General features: G+C 36.4%; 1 protein-coding gene across 3 annotated transcripts in view; it reads right to left on the bottom strand.

Annotated features, from left to right (window-relative positions):
• Positions 1 to 20,323, bottom strand: part of WDR93 (WD repeat domain 93) — a 1,423,954-nt gene that overhangs the window by 946,621 nt on the left and 457,010 nt on the right. The window lies entirely within an intron of this gene.

Below are 20,323 nucleotides of genomic sequence, written 5' to 3'. Positions count from 1 at the left end.
CTTTATCAGATGCAAAAATAACGTAACTGCAAAGTACTATTTAAATATCAGATTTGAATAAGTGGCGTGGAGAACGGGCCTATCAGTGCTTAGAATTAATAAATATTAAAACCAATCAAAATAAATAATAAGAATCATGAATATGTATGTTTGAACATAATACATTTAAAAAGATGTCATACTGATCATCACATATTAAACTATAAAAACTTTAATTGGTAATAAAATTATTCTTAAAAACAACTGATACTAAAGAATCAGATATATAAAATATATATGTTAAAACTAATAAATAGTACATGAATTTATATTGTTAAATAATACTGTTAAAAAATAATACTATTAAAAATACTGTTGAGAAAGAGGTAAAATGCAATACATGAGTGCCATCTAGTGGACAAAATAGTTGATTACAGATTAGCAGCTCAGTTTTTTTTTTCTTAATTTTTATATATTCTTTTCATCAATACAAAATAGTAACAGTGCAACAAGAATAGGTATCACATTATATTCACAATAATACAGTTGTTATGGATTGAGGTCAATATACAAGAAGACATAAAAGAAACTGACAATAATATTTACACTATATACATGGATGTTTTCAATATTCAGGAAAGAAAAAAAGGGTGTTACAATTCAGTAAGTGTTGTGGGTAGAAATCTAAATTAGAGAAGAGAGAGAAGAGAAATGAATACTTAGATGGATCATGAGTATTAATTAAATCAGGACCTTTTGATCATAGTTAAGTCTGGTTATTTGTGGTAAGTTAAGCAAGAATAATATTAAAGACTTGTTCACATAACTTCCTAATCATATTGTTTTTATTCTCCTTATTGATTAATATTTTTTGGGCTAATAAGTGTTTAGTCACCATTATTCTAAAATTCTCCCAAGAGATGTTAATTGAGTTGCTATATAAAGTTTCATTAAAAGGAAAATGTTGATCATTGTAACTGCTTGTGCTTTAGGAATGTTGTTTGGTAAGATATGTAAGAGAGTAAATTCCCAGGTGAGAGTAGATGTCTGATAGCCCATTTTTTGTAGTTGAAATTTAAGGGAGTTCCAAAGTTTAAATACACACTTACAGCTCCAGAATAGATGTAGTATATCAGCTGTTTGGTCTTTACAGTAAGGACAGAATGGGGATTTCTTAGGGTCGAATTTATGTAGAATGGCGGGAGTAAAATATGCGTTGTTATAAATCATAAGTTGTGTGAATGCTAGTTTTTTTAAGAGGTATAGATTTAATTGTTGGGTTAATTGCTTGGTTCAGTTGTTGGTTATCAATGGAAGAATTAATTTTTCTCCAGTATTCTGAAACAAGTACATTTTTGTGGAATTTGATGTATTTTATTAATTTATATGTATTAGTGATGAATTTCTTAGATAAGAGGATGGTTTTTCAGAGTAAATTACAGGTTATTATATCATTGTTGGTTATATTGTAGTTTTGGAGATAGCTAGTATATAGTTCTTTAATTTGCCTTAAAATTACTATATAAGATTTGGGGAGATTCAGTTAGTTTCTCATTTCTTGTAATGTACAGTTTATATATGGGTATATGTCTTGGATGGTTATATTAATTAATTGAGGAAATGAGTTCAGGTTTAGGGTTTGATTGTTTATTTTAAGATTGGGATTTTTGTGCAATGGTTGTAATATCATCATAGTTTGTGCAAGATTTAAATATTTAAAGAGTTTTTGTGTTATTAATAGAGAGTGTTTCAGAGGTTCTATTATATTGTATGATTTTAGTAAATTTGTATTTATGAATGGTAAGGAACTGGGGTTGATATCCAGGCTTTTGGTGTGCCTTTGGTATATTGTAAGCCACTGTGGGGACCAATCATTAATCTTTGTGTTGTTTTCAGTTATTCACAATACTCTGTTAGAATTTATAATTAGATAATATATCTTGAAATTGGGAAGATCTAAGCCACCTTTATATTTTGGGGTCGTGAGTTTTTCATATGAAATTCTGTTTTTTTTTTTTTGGTTCCCATATGAATTTTGCAAACAAAGTATGAATTTGTTTTAAAAAATTATTGGGTATATTTAGCTGAGTATTCATGAATATATAAAGTAATCTGGGTAGCACATTCATTTTGATTACAGAGACTTTGGCCATAAATGGCAATTTTAGATTTTTCCATCTATTTAGGTCTAAAATAATATTCTGCCATTTTTGCCAGGGGCGGCTCGTGGCATAGGGCTGCCGGACTGCAGCCCCCTCAAAAATAAAAAAAGAAAGAAAAAAAAATGAAAAATAAAAAAAAATATATTTTTAAAATTAGGACTTGCATGCATAGACCGAGTCCCGGCTTATCGGTCTATGCGCATGCTCAAGGCAGCGGCCGTCCCCATAGGGGACACAAGGAGCGTCTGTGCACTTTTACAGTGCACAGACCCGCCAGGATTATGGGACGCGTCCGGACTGCAAGAGGAGCAGCAGGGACTCGGGACAGAGCCTTAGGGATCTCGTCGGTCGGGAAGGAGCATTGGGATCTCGGGTCTTCAGTATTGCGGAAGGATGTATGTCGGACGTTAACTCTGGATGTATTCATTCAGGTAAGGTGCCTTTTAATTTACAATGTTTATTTTTATTGAGTTTGTGCTTTTTATTTGTGTATGGTGCTTGAGTTTGTGCTTTTTCTTTTTGTATGGTGCTTGTGCTTTACTGGAGTTTGTGTATGGTGCTTGTGCTTTACTGGAGTTTGTGTATGGTGCTTGTGCTTTACTGGAGTTTGTGTATGGTGCTTGTGCTTTACTGGAGTTTGTGTATGGTGCTTGTGCTTGCTTTACTGGGGGGGGGGGGGGTGTGTGTGTGTGTGTGTGAAAATGCCCCAGGTGCTTATGGTGGTGTGGTAGGGAATGCCTCAGGCTTGAACCCTGTACCCTGTATGCAGGTGTTAAAGACTTGAGTTCCCTACCCACCACCATTTGTAAAAAAATTTCAGATTTTTACCTCATATTCGATCTGATCTGTTCCTCATAATATCTGTGGTTTGTAAATGTTGCAATGCTTGATATTTGATGGTGTAGTAGTAGCATTGTTGCCTCACAGCTGCAGGTTCTTGGGTTTGATTCTTGGCTGGGGTTCCTTCTTTGTGGGGTCTGTATCTTCTCCCTGTGTTTGTGTGGGTTTGCTTTTGTGCCCTCCCATGTTACAAAGACATGTCTGCATTATTTCTTCCTGGGCCTCTGCTGAAAATTTGTTTATTTGTTCCAAGTCAGACTGTCCTGATTAAAAATGTTAAATAAAATTGATAGGCATTTGAATTTCAGACTTAAGGGTTTCTGAATGTTTAATTCCTTGCGTATTTGATGGTGCAGTGGTAGTATTGTTGCCTCACAGCTATAGGTTTTCTGGTTTGATTCTTGGTTGGGGTGGCTTCTGTGTGGAGTCTGCATCTCCTCCATGTGTTTGTGTGGATTTGCTCTGGTGCCCTGCCATTTTACAAAGACGTGTCTGCAGTTTTAATCCCTGCTGAAAATTGGTTTTGTTCTGTCCAGTAAAATTGACAGGCATTTGAATTTCAGACTTCAGGTTTCTGAATGTTTAATTCCTTGCATAATTGATGGTGCGGTGGTAGTATTGTTGCCTCACAGCTATAGGTTTTCTGGTTTGATTCTTGGTTGGGGTGGCTTCTGTTTGGAGTCTGCATCTCCTGCCTGTGTTTGTGTGGATTTGCTCTGGTGCCCTGCCATTTTACAAAGATGTGTCTGCAGTTTTAATCCCTGCGTCTCTGCTGAAAATTGTTTTTGTTCTGTCCGCAGTAAAATTGACAGGCATTTGAATTTCAGACTTCAGGTTTCTGAATGTTTAACTCCTTGTATAATTGATGGTGCAGTGATAGTATTGTTACCTCACAACTATAGGTTTTCTGGTTTGATTCTTGGTTGGGGTGGCTTCTGTCTGCATCTCCTCCCTGTATTTGTGTGGATTTGCTCTGGTGCCCTGCCATTTTACAAAGACGTGTCTGCAGTATTAATCCCTGCATCTCTGCTGAAAATTGTTTTTGTTCTGTCCGCAGTAAAATTGACAGGCATTTGAATTTCAGACTTCAGGTTTCTGAATGTTTAATTCCTTGCAGATTTGATGGTGCAGTGGTAGTATTGTTGCCTCACAGCTATAGGTTTTCTGGTTTGATTCTTGGTTGGGGTGGCTTCTGTGTGGAGTCTGCATCTCCTCCATGTGTTTGTGTGGATTTGCTCTGGTGCCCTGCCATTTTACAAAGACGTGACTGCAGTTTTAATCCCTGCTGAAAATTGGTTTTGTTCTGTCCGCAGTAAAATTGACAGGCATTTGAATTTCAGACTTCAGGTTTCTGAATGTTTAATTCCTTGCATAATTGATGGTGCGGTGGTAGTATTGTTGCCTCACAGCTATAGGTTTTCTGGTTTGATTCTTGGTTGGGGTGGCTTCTGTTTGGAGTCTGCATCTCCTGCCTGTGTTTGTGTGGATTTGCTCTGGTGCCCTGCCATTTTACAAAGATGTGTCTGCAGTTTTAATCCCTGCCTCTGCTGAAAATTGTTTTGTTCTGTCCGCAGTAAAATTGACAGGCATTTGAATTTCAGACTTCAGGTTTCTGAATGTTTAACTCCTTGTATAATTGATGGTGCAGTGATAGTATTGTTACCTCACAACTATAGGTTTTCTGGTTTGATTCTTGGTTGGGGTGGCTTCTGTCTGCATCTCCTCCCTGTATTTGTGTGGATTTGCTCTGGTGCCCTGCCATTTTACAAAGACGTGTCTGCAGTATTAATCCCTGCATCTCTGCTGAAAATTGTTTTTGTTCTGTCCGCAGTAAAATTGACAGGCATTTGAATTTCAGACTTCAGGTTTCTGAATGTTTAATTCCTTGCAGATTTGATGGTGCAGTGGTAGTATTGTTGCCTCACAGCTATAGGTTTTCTGGTTTGATTCTTGGTTGGGGTGGCTTCTGTGTGGAGTCTGCATCTCCTGCCTGTGTTTGTGTGGATTTGCTCTGGTGCCCTGCCATTTTACAAAGATGTGTCTGCAGTTTTAATCCCTGCGTCTCTGCTGAAAATTGTTTTTGTTCTGTCCGCAGTAAAATTGACAGGCATTTGAATTTCAGACTTCAGGTTTCTGAATGTTTAATTCCTTGTATAATTGATGGTGCAGTGATAGTATTGTTACCTCACAACTATAGGTTTTCTGGTTTGATTCTTGGTTGGGGTGGCTTCTGTCTGCATCTCCTCCCTGTATTTGTGTGGATTTGCTCTGGTGCCCTGCCATTTTGCAAAGGCGTGTCTGCAGTATTAATCCTGCATCTCTGCTGAAAATTGTTTTTGTTCTGTCCGCAGTAAAATTGACAGGCATTTGAATTTCAGACTTCAGGTTTCTGAATGTTTAATTCCTTGCAGATTTGATGGTGCAGTGGTAGTATTGTTGCCTCACAGCTATAGGTTTTCTGGTTTGATTCTTGGTTGGGGTGGCTTCTGTGTGGAGTCTGCATCTCCTCCATGTGTTTGTGTGGATTTGCTCTGGTGCCCTGCCATTTTACAAAGATGTGTCTGCAGTTTTAATCCCTGCTGAAAATTGGTTTTGTTCTGTCCGCAGTAAAATTGACAGGCATTTGAATTTCAGACTTCAGGTTTCTGAATGTTTAATTCCTTGCATAATTGATGGTGCGGTGGTAGTATTGTTGCCTCACAGCTATAGGTTTTCTGGTTTGATTCTTGGTTGGGGTGGCTTCTGTTTGGAGTCTGCATCTCCTGCCTGTGTTTGTGTGGATTTGCTCTGATGCCCTGCCATTTTACAAAGGCGTGTCTGCAGTATTAATCCCTGCCTCTGCTGAAAATTGTTTTGTTCTGTCCGCAGTAGAATTGACCGGCATTTGAATTTCAAACTTCATGTTCTGCAGAAGACATAGTAGCACAACCTGTGTTTCTAGGGAGTTTCTAAGTTTATAAGATGAATATTTTAAATTTGTCGCTATTTTTGGGACTGTATTCGCCCATTATTGGCTTCGTGCAGGTTTTTGTGCTAAGGTTGACAGCTATGGCAAGAACTGAATACACTGAATATGGACTGTAGAAGTGTGCATATTTACTGATAAAGGTGCACTGTAGAATTGTGCATATTTACTGATAATGGTGGACTGTAGAATTGTGCATATTTACTAATAAATTTGGTTTTGGAAAAAAATTTTTTGGAATTGTGCAATAATTTTAACTTAAATTAAAATTTGGTTTGGGGAACTTTTTTAAAAAAAAAAAAAATTGTGTATTTTTTACTTAAATAAAAGGGGGTGGACCTTTGGTTTTGGGGGGAAAAAAAAATTTTTTTTGGAAAAAATTTTTTTTTGGGGAACCTTTTTTTTTAATTGATTTTAAATTTTTTTTCTCAAGGCCACAAGCAATTGGTCTGTTTTCCTGAAAGATTTAGTCCTGTCCAAATAACAATGAAGCTGCCAGTGCACATCAAGGGTGTGCAAAGGTACTCCCTCTATTAGAATGCCTTGGGAAGAAAACCGGCAGGTCAATAGATTGGTTAATGGAAAAGCCAGAAATGACCTTGGACAAGAAAGAAGGGTCAGCACGAAGGGACACCATATCCGTGTGGAAGATCAAGTAAGGACTCTTGACACTCAAGCCCTGCAGCTCAGATACTCTTCTCACTGAGGTGAGTGCTACTAGAAGTATGGTTTTCCATGACAAAAATTTCAAATCACATGAATCAAAGGGCTCGAAGGGAGAACCTGTGAGAGACTGAAGCACCAGATTCAAGTCCCAGCGTTCTAAGGGAGGCTTTACCAGAGGTTTAACATGTAATACTCCCTTCAAAAAGGTCTTGCATAAGCAGTGTGACATAACTGAAGAATTATCAAGACTATTATGAAAATTGGTGATAGCTGCTAAATTTACAGTGATCATTGAAGCTGAGGCTCCTGCATGTAAAAGAGTAGTCAGGTATTGTAGCATCTTTTGAATAGGCACAGAGAAAGGGTCTAAGTTCTGGTCTTTGGCCCAAATAGAGAACCTAGTCCATTTACTGGAATAAACCTTTCTAGTGGAAGGTTTGTGTGAGGCCAGAAGAATTTCATGAACAGGAGATGGGATGTCAGGCAGCCTGGCAATCATTGGAAGGAGGAACCAAGCTGGAGCTTGAGACTGTGCAGGTTCGGATGAATCAGTCCCTGAGGATGAGATAACAGGTCCTGGGAATGATCCAGGATCCACAGGTTGTGAATCAGATGAGGCCATAGAAACGGGAACCAGACTTAATGTGGCCAGTAGGGAGCAATGAGGATCACTTTGCTTTTCAACCTCTGAGCTTTCTGGAGAAATTTTGGAATGAGGGGAAATGGGTGAAAGCACACCCAATATGCTGTAGAAGTCCAGTGAATGTAGAGCCGAAATAATGGAATGTAGTTTAATGTTAAAATCCAACACCGATAACACTCAAAGAAAATTTCATTAACGCAGTGAAATGTGATAATTGCATTTTTGTTCAACACTTTATCAGATGCAAAAATAACGTAACTGCAAAGTACTATTTAAATATCAGATTTGAATAAGTGGCGTGGAGAACGGGCCTATCAGTGCTTAGAATTAATAAATATTAAAACCAATCAAAATAAATAATAAGAATCATGAATATGTATGTTTGAACATAATACATTTAAAAAGATGTCATACTGATCATCACATATTAAACTATAAAAACTTTAATTGGTAATAAAATTATTCTTAAAAACAACTGATACTAAAGAATCAGATATATAAAATATATATGTTAAAACTAATAAATAGTACATGAATTTATATTGTTAAATAATACTGTTAAAAAATAATACTATTAAAAATACTGTTGAGAAAGAGGTAAAATGCAATACATGAGTGCCATCTAGTGGACAAAATAGTTGATTACAGATTAGCAGCTCTTAGTTTTTTTTTTCTTAATTTTTATATATTCTTTTCATCAATACAAAATAGCAACACAGTGCAACAAGAATAGGTATCACATTATATTCACAATAATACAGTTGTTATGGATTGAGGTCAATATACAAGAAGACATAAAAGAAACTGACAATAATATTTACACTATATACATGGATGTTTTCAATATTCAGGAAAGAAAAAAAGGGTGTTACAATTCAGTAAGTGTTGTGGGTAGAAATCTAAATTAGAGAAGAGAGAGAAGAGAAATGAATACTTAGATGGATCATGAGTATTAATTAAATCAGGACCTTTTGATCATAGTTAAGTCTGGTTATTTGTGGTAAGTTAAGCAAGAATAATATTAAAGACTTGTTCACATAACTTCCTAATCATATTGTTTTTATTCTCCTTATCGATTAATATTTTTTGGGCTAATAAGTGTTTAGTCACCATTATTCTAAAATTCTCCCAAGAGATGTTAATTGAGTTGCTATATAAAGTTTCATTAAAAGGAAAATGTTGATCATTGTAACTGCTTGTGCTTTAGGAATGTTGTTTGGTAAGATATGTAAGAGAGTAAATTCCCAGGTGAGAGTAGATGTCTGATAGCCCATTTTTTGTAGTTGAAATTTAAGGGAGTTCCAAAGTTTAAATACACACTTACAGCTCCAGAATAGATGTAGTATATCAGCTGTTTGGTCTTTACAGTAAGGACAGAATGGGGATTTCTTAGGGTCGAATTTATGTAGAATGGCGGGAGTAAAATATGCGTGGTTATAAATCATAAGTTGTGTGAATGCTAGTTTTTAAGAGGTATAGATTTAATTGTTGGGTTAATTGCTTGGTTCAGTTGTTGGTTATCAATGGAAGAATTAATTTTTCTCCAGTATTCTGAAACAAGTACATTTTTGTGGAATTTGATGTATTTTATTAATTTATATGTATTAGTGATGAATTTCTTAGATAAGAGGATGGTTTTCAGAGTAAATTACAGGTTATTATATCATTGTTGGTTATATTGTAGTTTTGGAGATAGCTAGTATATAGTTCTTTAATTTGCCTTAAAATTACTATATAAGATTTGGGGAGATTCAGTTAGTTTCTCATTTCTTGTAATGTACAGTTTATATATGGGTATATGTCTTGGATGGTTATATTAATTAATTGAGGAAATGAGTTCAGGTTTAGGGTTTGATTGTTTATTTTAAGATTGGGATTTTTGTGCAATGGTTGTAATATCATCATAGTTTGTGCAAGATTTAAATATTTAAAGAGTTTTTGTGTTATTAATAGAGAGTGTTTCAGAGGTTCTATTATATTGTATGATTTTAGTAAATTTGTATTTATGAATGGTAAGGAACTGGGGTTGATATCCAGGCTTTTGGTGTGCCTTTGGTATATTGTAAGCCACTGTGGGGACCAATCATTAATCTTTGTGTTGTTTTCAGTTATTCACAATACTCTGTTAGAATTTATAATTAGATAATATATCTTGAAATTGGGAAGATCTAAGCCACCTTTATATTTTGGGGTCGTGAGTTTTTCATATGAAATTCTGTTTTTTTTTTTTTGGTTCCCATATGAATTTTGCAAACAAAGTATGAATTTGTTTTAAAAAATTATTGGGTATATTTAGCTGAGTATTCATGAATATATAAAGTAATCTGGGTAGCACATTCATTTTGATTACAGAGACTTTGGCCATAAATGACAATTTTAGATTTTTCCATCTATTTAGGTCTAAAATAATATTCTGCCATTTTTGCGTAATATTATTTAAGTAGAAATCTTTATTGTTTGTAGAGAAAGTAATGCCTAGATAGTTAATTACTTCTTTTGTTTTTAATTTACCTACCAGCAGTAAGAGTGAGAATGGTTTAGGGGTTTTTAAAGGAAATATGTTAGTTTTTTTTAATTTAGTTTGTAGTTTGATATCTTAGAGAAGTGTTCCATAGTCGATAGAATTTTATTTATATCTGAGATTGGCGTGGTACAGTAAATATTCAAGTAATCAGCAAAGGCTGATAGGAAAATTTTGGTATTATGTATTGTTGGGGGGTTAAAGTAGAGATTTTGTTTAATACTTAGAAAGAGTGGAGTAGCTCTTAGTTTTAATACAGGAAGAATAGAAAGCATATCATTTAGCCCAGGTTGTTTGGTGGCCTCTAACACTATTCAACTTTGGCTTCCCACATGCCCCCTCTAATTTCTTTTGGAACCATCTCCAATACAAAAAATACAAATAAAGCTTGTGGATATACTGTCTTATGATGAAAAAGGCATTGTTTGTATTTGCCTTACTTATTTCATACATATGCTCATTAATATAGGTTTTTAATTTTCTCTCTGTCTTGCCAATGTATAATGAATTGCATATCTTGCAGAAAGCAAAATACACTATTCCACTCATATTACAGTTAGAGATAAACACCTGCTCTTGAGAGTTCTGTCTCTACTCTGTTTTGTGCAAGATATGCAATTCATTTTTCATTGGCAAAATAGAGAAAATTAAAAACCCGTATTTATGAGCATGTTCAATCGATTTTGTAAACCAATGTGTATGTAGTCCACTATCTTTGGTTGGCATTATTAACCTTTCATCTTTGGGTTTCAATTCACCTCTCCTTGACCATTCCTGAATCAAATCCTGAGTGACGTGAGGTTACTCCAGGAGATCTCTGTACTTGTCTCAAAATGTATACCTTTTCCACATTTCTTTCCATCTCATCTGATCTTACTCCTCCTATTCTTTCTATTGTTTTTTGGCACATTCAGTTGCGGTCTGATTTTTGTCTACTTCTGTTCTGATTTCCAACCCCACTTAATACCAACATGCTTCTGCTAAACTAAGCCAAGAAGTTATCTTAAGACTTCTTCTCGCTATGTTTGGATCGGGTCAGGTCAGCAAATATGTATGTAGTCCCACAACTACAGATCTATACATGTAATCAGTTTTGAGGAAGCCCATAACTCTACTCTTTCAAAACAAGGAATATATAATATGGGTATACACTAATTTTTATATATAATTTGATAAGCATGAAACATTTTTCTTGTTTTCCTGTCCAATTGATCCAATACATTTATGAACAGGCAATCAACCCAAAATTGTAAGTTAGAACAAGAACAGCAAACTGGTTTATAGCTTGGACTTTTCCAAATGTTAAGATAGTTTTCAGTATTAGTTTTTGTCTTTGTAGTATTCCTTATTAAGTTTTATTTACATTTGTTCATGTTTTATTGCCAGTCCTTCATCAATTCCTCAAGTATTTATACCCTCCCTCCTACTCATATTCTTTTATATCACATTCCTGTTCCAGACTGATATTTTCTTGGTGCTGCAGCTTTCCTGCTTTAAACTTTGCAGTTGTGTTTTCATCTCTCATCGGATGAGCTATACAGTTTTAAGTCATCCACAAAAAGCAGATGAGAGACCTTTAAATGAGGTTGTTTTCTTGGAGCTTAATGAGTTAAGGGAAAGATAAAACAGCAGCAGTGACAAAGAATCACTGTGAAATATCCCCTATGAATTTTTATCCCTGGGATAATAATTTGCCTTTTGTCCTGCCATAACTGAAAAGTAGTTTGCCACTGTTTTATGTTCCCAGTCATGTAACTGATCAATGTAGGGTGTATCGTATACATCTGTAAACATTCCTTTATCAACAAATGTCCGATGCTGCCAAATGCTTTTTTGTAATCTATACATGCCATACTTAGATTGTTTCCTTTTTTATAATTCTCTGTTAAGGCTTTATTTAGCAACAAATGGTCCTTTGTGCCATATGTCCTTCTTTTGTTACCCTTTCGTTCTACTGCCGTAATTGAGTTTTTTCCTAAATGAGGATAAACTCTGTCTGCATTAATTTGCATATCACCAGGAGTTACTGGCCTATGATTTTTAGGCTGGCTTGCAGGTTCACTCTTAAGGAGGAGTATAATGTTTTTCTGTTGTTAACCATGTTGGTGTCCATTCAGGATGCATGTGTAAGTAATTCTTATTCAGGGCTGAATCTGTGTGCAAAGATGTTAATACTTTTAGCCAAAAGCTAGGTACTGCGTCTAAGCCTATGGTTTTCGAATTAGGAGTTTTTCTAAATGTTGTTTAAATTTATCTTGCTGTTACTTCATCTCATTTCATATCCTCTATATTACAACTGTTTTTACCATTTCTTTTAATTTTATTATCCATGCAGCATCTTTGCTATGTTCCACAGGGTCTTCGTAAAATGTTGCCAAATGTATCTACTTCTTTTTTTGGGAGGTGTTTCTATTCCTTTAGCTTTATTTTCCAGTTCTATATAAAAGTGTTTTGGGTCATCAATGAATCACTTATTTTGTATTTTTCATTTATATTTATCAGCATATCATCTAAGCTTTTCTGCCTATGCTGATATTTTTATAGTTTATTTGTAATACTGTATGATAGATCCTGGTGTGTTTTGATACTGTGCACTGCTTTTACCAAGTCTATCTTTCTAAGTATTTTTGATAATCTGTTCCCTCTTCTATATTCTTCTAATAATGATCTTTCTTGTCTTAACTGCTTTATAGTTTTCTCTAGTCAAAGCTTCCATGGTAGTATTTTATTTCTTCCCTCCTTTTCCCTTACTGCTTCATGTTTTTGTGGTTAAGACTTTATCTGCTATTAATTTAGCTGTACTGTAATATAGCCTATTTATTTCTGTTATATCACAAGAATTTCCAACAGTCCTAATTACTGTGTTCATCTTTTTTACCAAACTTCTAACATTTTGACTCTTATTTACTTTCTATTTCTTTTATCGACTGTAATGTCTATCCCCCGCTATTTCATCATGCAACTCTTCCCTTAGATCATTTTCCTCTAGACTGAGAGTACCTTCTTTGCTTTCCATTTCTTGTGGGTATCCTGCAGAAAGTTCCAGAACATTTTCCTGTGACATGTCCTCTTCAGATGAACCCTGCTTCATTTGCTACAAGTTCATAGGGAACTCATTGGCCCATCACTCTGCAACATTGCCTCCTCCTTCTCTTGCTGTAACTCTTCAAGTGAACTTTACAGAAGGCTCCAGTGCATCACCATGTGTCATACTGCGGCATTACATGTGTTGGATTTTCTACAGTAAATGCTTCACTTCACAGATAATCCATAACTTCAATTTCAATTTCTTCAATTTATTCCTTACTAATCCTCTTTTATACCTCCCCAATATGTTTTTTTGTGAAATGTTCCCTGTCCACGTGCCTTTGCCTGTATTTTTCTTTATCATTGGTGCCGCTTTTTTAATTGATTAGTTCTGCTTTCTCTTTTGCATAAATATTGCACTATACTTCATCTCCTTTTCTTTCCCATATCCATACTTCTTCAGATACCTCCTGTGCCACTTTCCACTCCTTAATCTGGGGACTCATTGTATCATCATGCTGCGACATTGCCTGTGCTGCATTTTCTACACTAAGTCCTTAGTTTCGCAGATAATTCATTATTTCAGTTTCTATTTGTTTAACTTCTACCTTACTAATCCTCCTTACTACATTCCCACTTTGTTTTCTTATTATATCTTTAAATGTTCCATATCCATGTGCCTTTGCCTGTAATTCTCTTCAAATATCTTTGGAGCTGCTTTTTTGTATTGATTAGTTTGGCTTTCTCTTTTGTAAAAATACTGCACCATATCAGATCTCTCTTTCCCATGACCATGTTTCTTTTTTATAGCTTTCAAAAATCTCTGGGTTTTGTTCTTTATATTTTCACACTTCCTCTATTGCTTCTTTTTTTCAAATAGCCAAAAGTTTCTTGTCTATGTACATGGATCTGTTGTATTAATGAGCACAAACTTTTATTTGAAGATTTTTACAGTTTTTCTTGTACAAGTATTTTTCTTTCTTCTAATTTCTCTCTTTCTGAATATCTTCTATCTGGAAATTCTGGGTATCTTGCATAACAGTAAAAATACATAATTTCTTCCTAATCCTCATTAGTATCATTAGTCCACTGTGTCATCTTTATGGCTGTTTTTTGGTCCGTCAGTTTTTGTGGACTACTGCTTCCCTTGATCACAGGGTAGTCACCCTTCCCCTGAGCCTAGCCTAGCCTAACCCCATTATAGGAATGTTTCCATGACTGAAGATTCTACACTGCCATTTTTTTCCAGTTCTGGCACCAGTGCATACACCATGTTTGAGCACTTTTTATCCTGGGACCTGTGCACTGAGCTTTTTATTTTTTTTTAACATACTTCTCCCTATGATATAAAAATATAGTCTGTTTATCCATGTTTTCTTGGTGAGATTTTCTGAAAATAGGGTCCACCATGTGAAGGTGCTCAAAAAGACTTGAGGATGAATTAATTTTCAGCAATACTAGTCTCGTTTTCTTGCGGATTTCATCTCTCCATTCTGACCACCTATTTTTTCTTGCAGAAGAAAATCTATCAGCACTGAGCTGTCTAGTAGACACCCAAGGATCACAATCCTATGTAATGGAATCAAAAAATACTTTACAATGTTCTCTTGTAATTCCAGCCTGCAGAGATCTCATACCCAAGTGAGAGTTTCCTGACTCTTTGAAAAAGACTCTGCAAAGATAAGCAAGTCATCTAAATATGGAAAAATGTGAAGCCCCTTGTAGTCTGCAAAGTGTAATAACTGGAGCTAGACATTTTGTGGACCCAATTGGAGCACAGGATAGCTCAAAGAGTGAGGCAGAAAACTGATAATTTTTTTCCAGACACAAAAAAACTTAAGAAATGTCTGAAGCCTGGATAGATATGAACGTGATGATTAGAAACTTTTAAATCTAAGATTACCAAACAAACTCAAATGAGGAAGAAAGGGTAAAAGATTTTGTAGTGAAAGCATTTTGAACTTGGGCACTATCACAGACTGGTTTAGGAAAAAAGCTCCAAAAGCATTTTCTTTCTTTGGCATCAACAACTTCTGTTACTCACTGAGAAAGCATGTGCTATAGGATAGGTGGAAACAGAGGATTGACTGGTGGATATGGAATAATTGCCTGGAAAGGAGAGATTTCTTCCTACTGCCATGTGTAACTCTGCTGAATCAGTCTCAGAACTCATTTGCCTGAAACAATCTGTTGCCAAAGAGAGAAATGGAGATTCAGACTTTCTGTAACGGATAAAGGACTGACATGGTAGGAATGGGCACAAGGTCCCCTTACATAGTCAGTCTGGCTTATTTGATCTTTGCTTTTATGGAACCTCCCTGCCAATGATTTTAAATATCTTCTTAAAAACATTTTGCTGAGACTGTTTTGTTTCTTACCAAAACTGGACTAGGGAGCAGAAAAACCCTTGGAAAATTTACAGAAGGAGAGCTGAACAATCTGAAAGTTTCCCTGCATCAGCTTACCCATCTCATCACATTAATTTACAACTGCTGCAGCACAGGGACCAAAAACTAAATCTAAATTGTTTTACCATCCTTGTCAGAAGGTGAAGGATCAGAATTAACGAAATACTTGGCAGCAGCTGGACTGAATAAAGCTATAGTCAACTGTGTAAGCTGTGAACCTCCTTAAAAACAAAGGCCTCTTTGTCTCTTCACTCTTTCTTGATATGTCAAAAGCCTCTGACACCATCTCCCACCAAATACTCCTCAATAAGCTTGCTGCATATAACCTGAGTTCCACATCCCTTCACTGGTTTCATAGTTACCTCTCCAATAGACAATAGTCCACTAAATGGGCCAATATCCTCTTCCCCATCCTCTCTATCTTAGTAGGTGTACCACAAGGTTCTATGTTAAGCTCCCTTCTTTTCACCATATTTACTAATAACCTGCACACCACCTCTAAGTATGCTACCATAATCCAATATGCAGATGACACCTCCCTCATTTCATCAGCTCCCACCACCCTCCAACTCCAGGAAAAAAGACAAAAATCACTGCTTGACATGGAAACCTACCTAGCAGAGAATGAACTCATTCTCAATCCAAAAAAAAAAAACAAAGCTCGTGGTATTCACCTAAAACAGGTCAGCCTCTAACCACCCTACATTTACCATCTATTCCTCAAACCAAACTGCTATCAAACCCATAGATCACACCAAACTCCTTGGTGTCACACTAGACAATCAACTAAAACTTGACAACCACATAGCAACAACTATAAAAAGGTTCACATAAAATTAGGTCAAATCTATATTGCCAAATCCTAACTCACAAATGCCTCCAGACTAGCCTCAGCCAGATCATTTCTTCTTTCCACTCTGCTGTACTCATCACAAATCTTTACTAATTTGCAAAAGGTTGAACTCACCCAACTAGAGTCATGCTATAATAATACAGCCAAATTTATGGCCAACTTACCCTATAGGGAGCACCACTGCTTAGCCCTAAAAATGTTCAACTGGATTGAACTACCCAGTCTGCTACAACTAAACCAACTCACCTTTGCCCACAACATTTTAAACAAACCTGATTCCCTGCCCAGCTCTAAAAGACTTGGTTCAAACTAATACTAACCTCAGAGACCTTTGATCCTCTTAAACTTCTGTTAAAAGTAACCACATCTGCAAACAGTTTTGGTGATTCTCTCTACTCAAACAACATTTCCAGGTCTTGGAACCAATTGCCCCAGCACATTCTTAAATGTAATAATTTATTTATTTATATGTATTGCATTTGTTTACTGGGAAAGTCCACTGAGCCTAGGTGAACCCATTTTCAGCGGGGGGGGGGGGGAGCACCACATAAAAGTCAACATTACAGAAATACAAATATCAAAAATACAAAATAAAAAATGCAGCACTATTTACAGTTTTTTAGCAATTCCACTGTAGTTTTATGGTAGTCCATCAATGATATTAATATGTACTTTTGGTCATATAGATGCCAGAGACAGTACTGGTTGGGAGGCAGAAAATACAGTAACATAGTATATAATTATTTACATGCATTTAAATCTGTGTCGGCAGTGTAGTAACAGTCATGGGTATGGCTGCAGACCTGCTAAGAGTGCATACCTGTAGCCCCAGAGAGTGGTCTGTCTTGGCAGTGTAGTAACAGTCATATATATGGCTGCAGACCTGCTAAGAGTGCATACCTGTAGCCCCAGATAGTGGGAGTAGTGAGAAGAGAAAATAACACATCCATATTCAAGCAAAGCCTGAGAGAATACCTCACCAACCACTGGCTTTGTCCATGCTCTAATCCTGACAAGGGATCCTACTTTTCCACTAATTCAGACTCCTGTTAACTATATTTTATTGCTCTCAATTGTCTCTGCCTACCAATCTTTATATACTCCAAGTGCAGAGTTTCATATCCCAGCATTTGCTCTAGCCAGTCTTACAGTTGCTATATCCATCCACCATATTAATGTATTTCAGTGCAGTTATGATCCATTAGTTATTATTTTCTTTAGTTCATTATTTCTTGTACCTTGATTTTTTTCTTGTTGTATTTACCTTGTATTACTTACCTGTTACTTATTTACTTTGTGTAACTTTTATTATGCATCTTTTATAAGTTGTAAAACATTATAGTACTTTGTAAACCTATTATTTTTTCATATGTACGGAGCTTTTCTCCCCGGGTCTCTTCACTGAAAATGGGCTTTCAACCCAATTGGACATTTACCTGGTAACAAATGTATGTAAGTAAGTAAGTAAGTAAGCAAATAAATAAATAAATAAATAAATAAACAAATAAAGCTGCTGGGTCAGGTCTTAGATCAGTCTATGCAAATTTGAAATACTGACAAATTTTGTATATTCTATATGCTTGTTTTAGGTGAGCGGGCTGGCTATCAAGGAAACCACATACTGTAATAAACACATACTCCAACACTGGTAGCACTGGGGGGGGATAGGAAGTGGTTCTGGGAATTCGAGTTGTAACATTTCATAGCATTTTCTTAGGGATTGAGAAACCTCAGTGTTCTTTCACTGAAAACACTTGCACATTCTGGAAATAAGTCTCAGAGAAGGAGAACATGCAGGTTTAGATAACATGCTCTCCTCTGAGTCTGAATCACAATACTGAAGAGAAAAACCTGCATCTGTTCCATCAATTTCTCCAGATTCAGTTTCTTGAATCTCCTCAGGAAAAGAGGAACCGCTTTTTCTCTTGCCAGAAACAACCTAATAAGAATGGTCAATTGCCTGCACAAGACCCTGAGCCAGACTTAATAAACTACTACTGTCCAATGAAACTGGAGCAGGGGAAGATATATGTCTAGTCATCTGTTTCTTTTTGACAGAAAAATTAGGGCAAACAAGATTTTTAATGGCAAAAGCAGCATCCTCAAGGATCAGCATAACATTCTGGTTAAGCAGGGGTACCTTCCCTGCCCCTTCTCCTAACACTGACATAGGTGTCCTAAGGGGATCCAAACAGCTGCAGTGGATGTGACTAACCCCTGTTCCACAGTGGCTGTATGGCTACACTAGAGGAAATCAAGGAAAACGATGAGTGGTCTGTGGAGTCAGCCTTGGCCACCGCAGAATCGCTCACTTGTGACTGAGGTAAATTGCTAGCCTGCTGTGGTAGCAAAGGGTATTTAGTTAACTTTGTCTATGTGTGGCTGGAAGGTGGACTGACCATAGGAGTGGTAGGTTGTTCCATGGTCAAGCCACAAATGTTGCCTGTTTCTCAGGGAAACTAAACAGCACAAGCCAGTAAATTTTTAAAAGTAGTATAAAGACACTTTTCCCAATAAAAACATAGCAAAATGCACTTTAATACATTTTAACAGCACCAAAAGGCAATTTAAACAGTTTCTCCACAGAAAAAAAATGGTTCTCCACAGAAAAAAATGGTTTTAGAATGCTTAGATCAACTTTTCCACTTCAAAACAGAGAAATGTGCTCCAATTTAAAAGTACAGCAAAAGTGAGTGACACTCAATAAAAATACACACTCCTAGCTTTAAAAATCCTTTCCCATACAGGAAAGTAAATTTAAACATTAAAAATAATATATGGAAGTATTTCCCAAAGGGAAATTATCTGCCCAGCAATGGAACACCACAAGCCAAATGTTGATCTTCTGAATCCTAGAGAGAAGTACGCTTTTCATTGACAGTAAAGCTCTGAAGGGCTTGGCACTCAGAACTGTCTTTTTAGTCAGCTCAGCTCAAGTGGACTAATGGTTTGTGTGAGTGGCAGGTAACCTGAATATTTGGAACCTAGATCGCTGTTATATCCAATGCAGGATATAGCTCATACAGCTTAGGCTTTTGCAGCCATGGCCAATAAGATCATCAGACACCTGTTTACCTTCCCACTAAAATTTTTGTATTTATTTATTTATCATTTGTTGACCGGGAAAGTCCAACTAGGTTCCACAGAGCCTGTTTTCAGCGGAGGCCCGGGGAGAAATGCTCCAGATGCATGTCTTTGGAATGTGGGAGGAAACCGGAGTACCCGGAGGAAACCCACGCGAACACAGGGAGAACATGCAAACTCCACACAGAAGGCACCCCAGCCGAGAATCGAACCAGAGAACCTCTTGCTGTGAGGTGACAATGTTAACCACTGCACCACCCATCATTGTATCATTTTCAAGACTATGTAATTGTAACTATCACATTGATAACACACTCCTGAAAACTGATCTAGCAGTAAAGGACCTGGAAACCTGTGCAGACAAAGAAATGTCCTTTGATCACGATGTATCCACTATTTTAAGAATGTTCTTTTTCATTGTGCAGCTTATTAGTAAAGGCATAACAACCAGGTCCAGGGATGTGCTCATTCAGCGTGTATTAGGCAAATCATTGAGTATAATGTCCCCTTCAGTATGTACTTTTTGAAACACTTGACACAACTTGAGCAATCACAATGCTTTCTCACCAAGAAAATCAAAGCCCTAAATTATAAAAACTACACTAACCATCTCAAAGCCTTATCTCTCTCCTCTGTTTTGTACAAGTTACTGAGGGGTTACCTCTGCCTTGCATACAAAGTCACAACGAACCACATACTTTCAGAACTACTCCACATCCACAAGTCTAATGGTGGCATAAACACCTGGTCAAGAGATCCTAATCTGTTCCACAACATAAATGGAACATGTTGGAGGGTTAGTTACATATCACAGAGAACACCACTTGTTTGGAATCATCATGTTCTCCACATAAAGCAAAGTACTTCTCTTACACTATTCAGATGTAATCTAGATGGCAGGATGGATTACTTTAAATTCACTGCTGGTCTAGCACCCCTGTGTCTAACGAATAGGGTAACATATAAATATCTGCATGGCCCTGGGAATACAAGGGCTAAAACATCATAGGAATGCATGGTTAGGCTTATAAAGATCTTCAAAGCTCAACAGCGTAGTAAGTACCTATGAACCTATAAAAGATAATCTCTCTAAACGAAAATCACGAGACATGGTATCCTCCTCCTCAGATTCAAAACCCACAGGTGAATGAATGTGGGAAGAGTAGACTAAAAAT

This window comes from Protopterus annectens, chromosome 7.part0, assembly GCF_019279795.1.
Source record: "Protopterus annectens isolate FY-2018-M chromosome 7.part0, PAN1.0, whole genome shotgun sequence".
NCBI lineage: Eukaryota > Metazoa > Chordata > Ceratodontiformes > Protopteridae > Protopterus > Protopterus annectens.
This window is presented reverse-complemented; position numbering and strand designations above follow the sequence as displayed.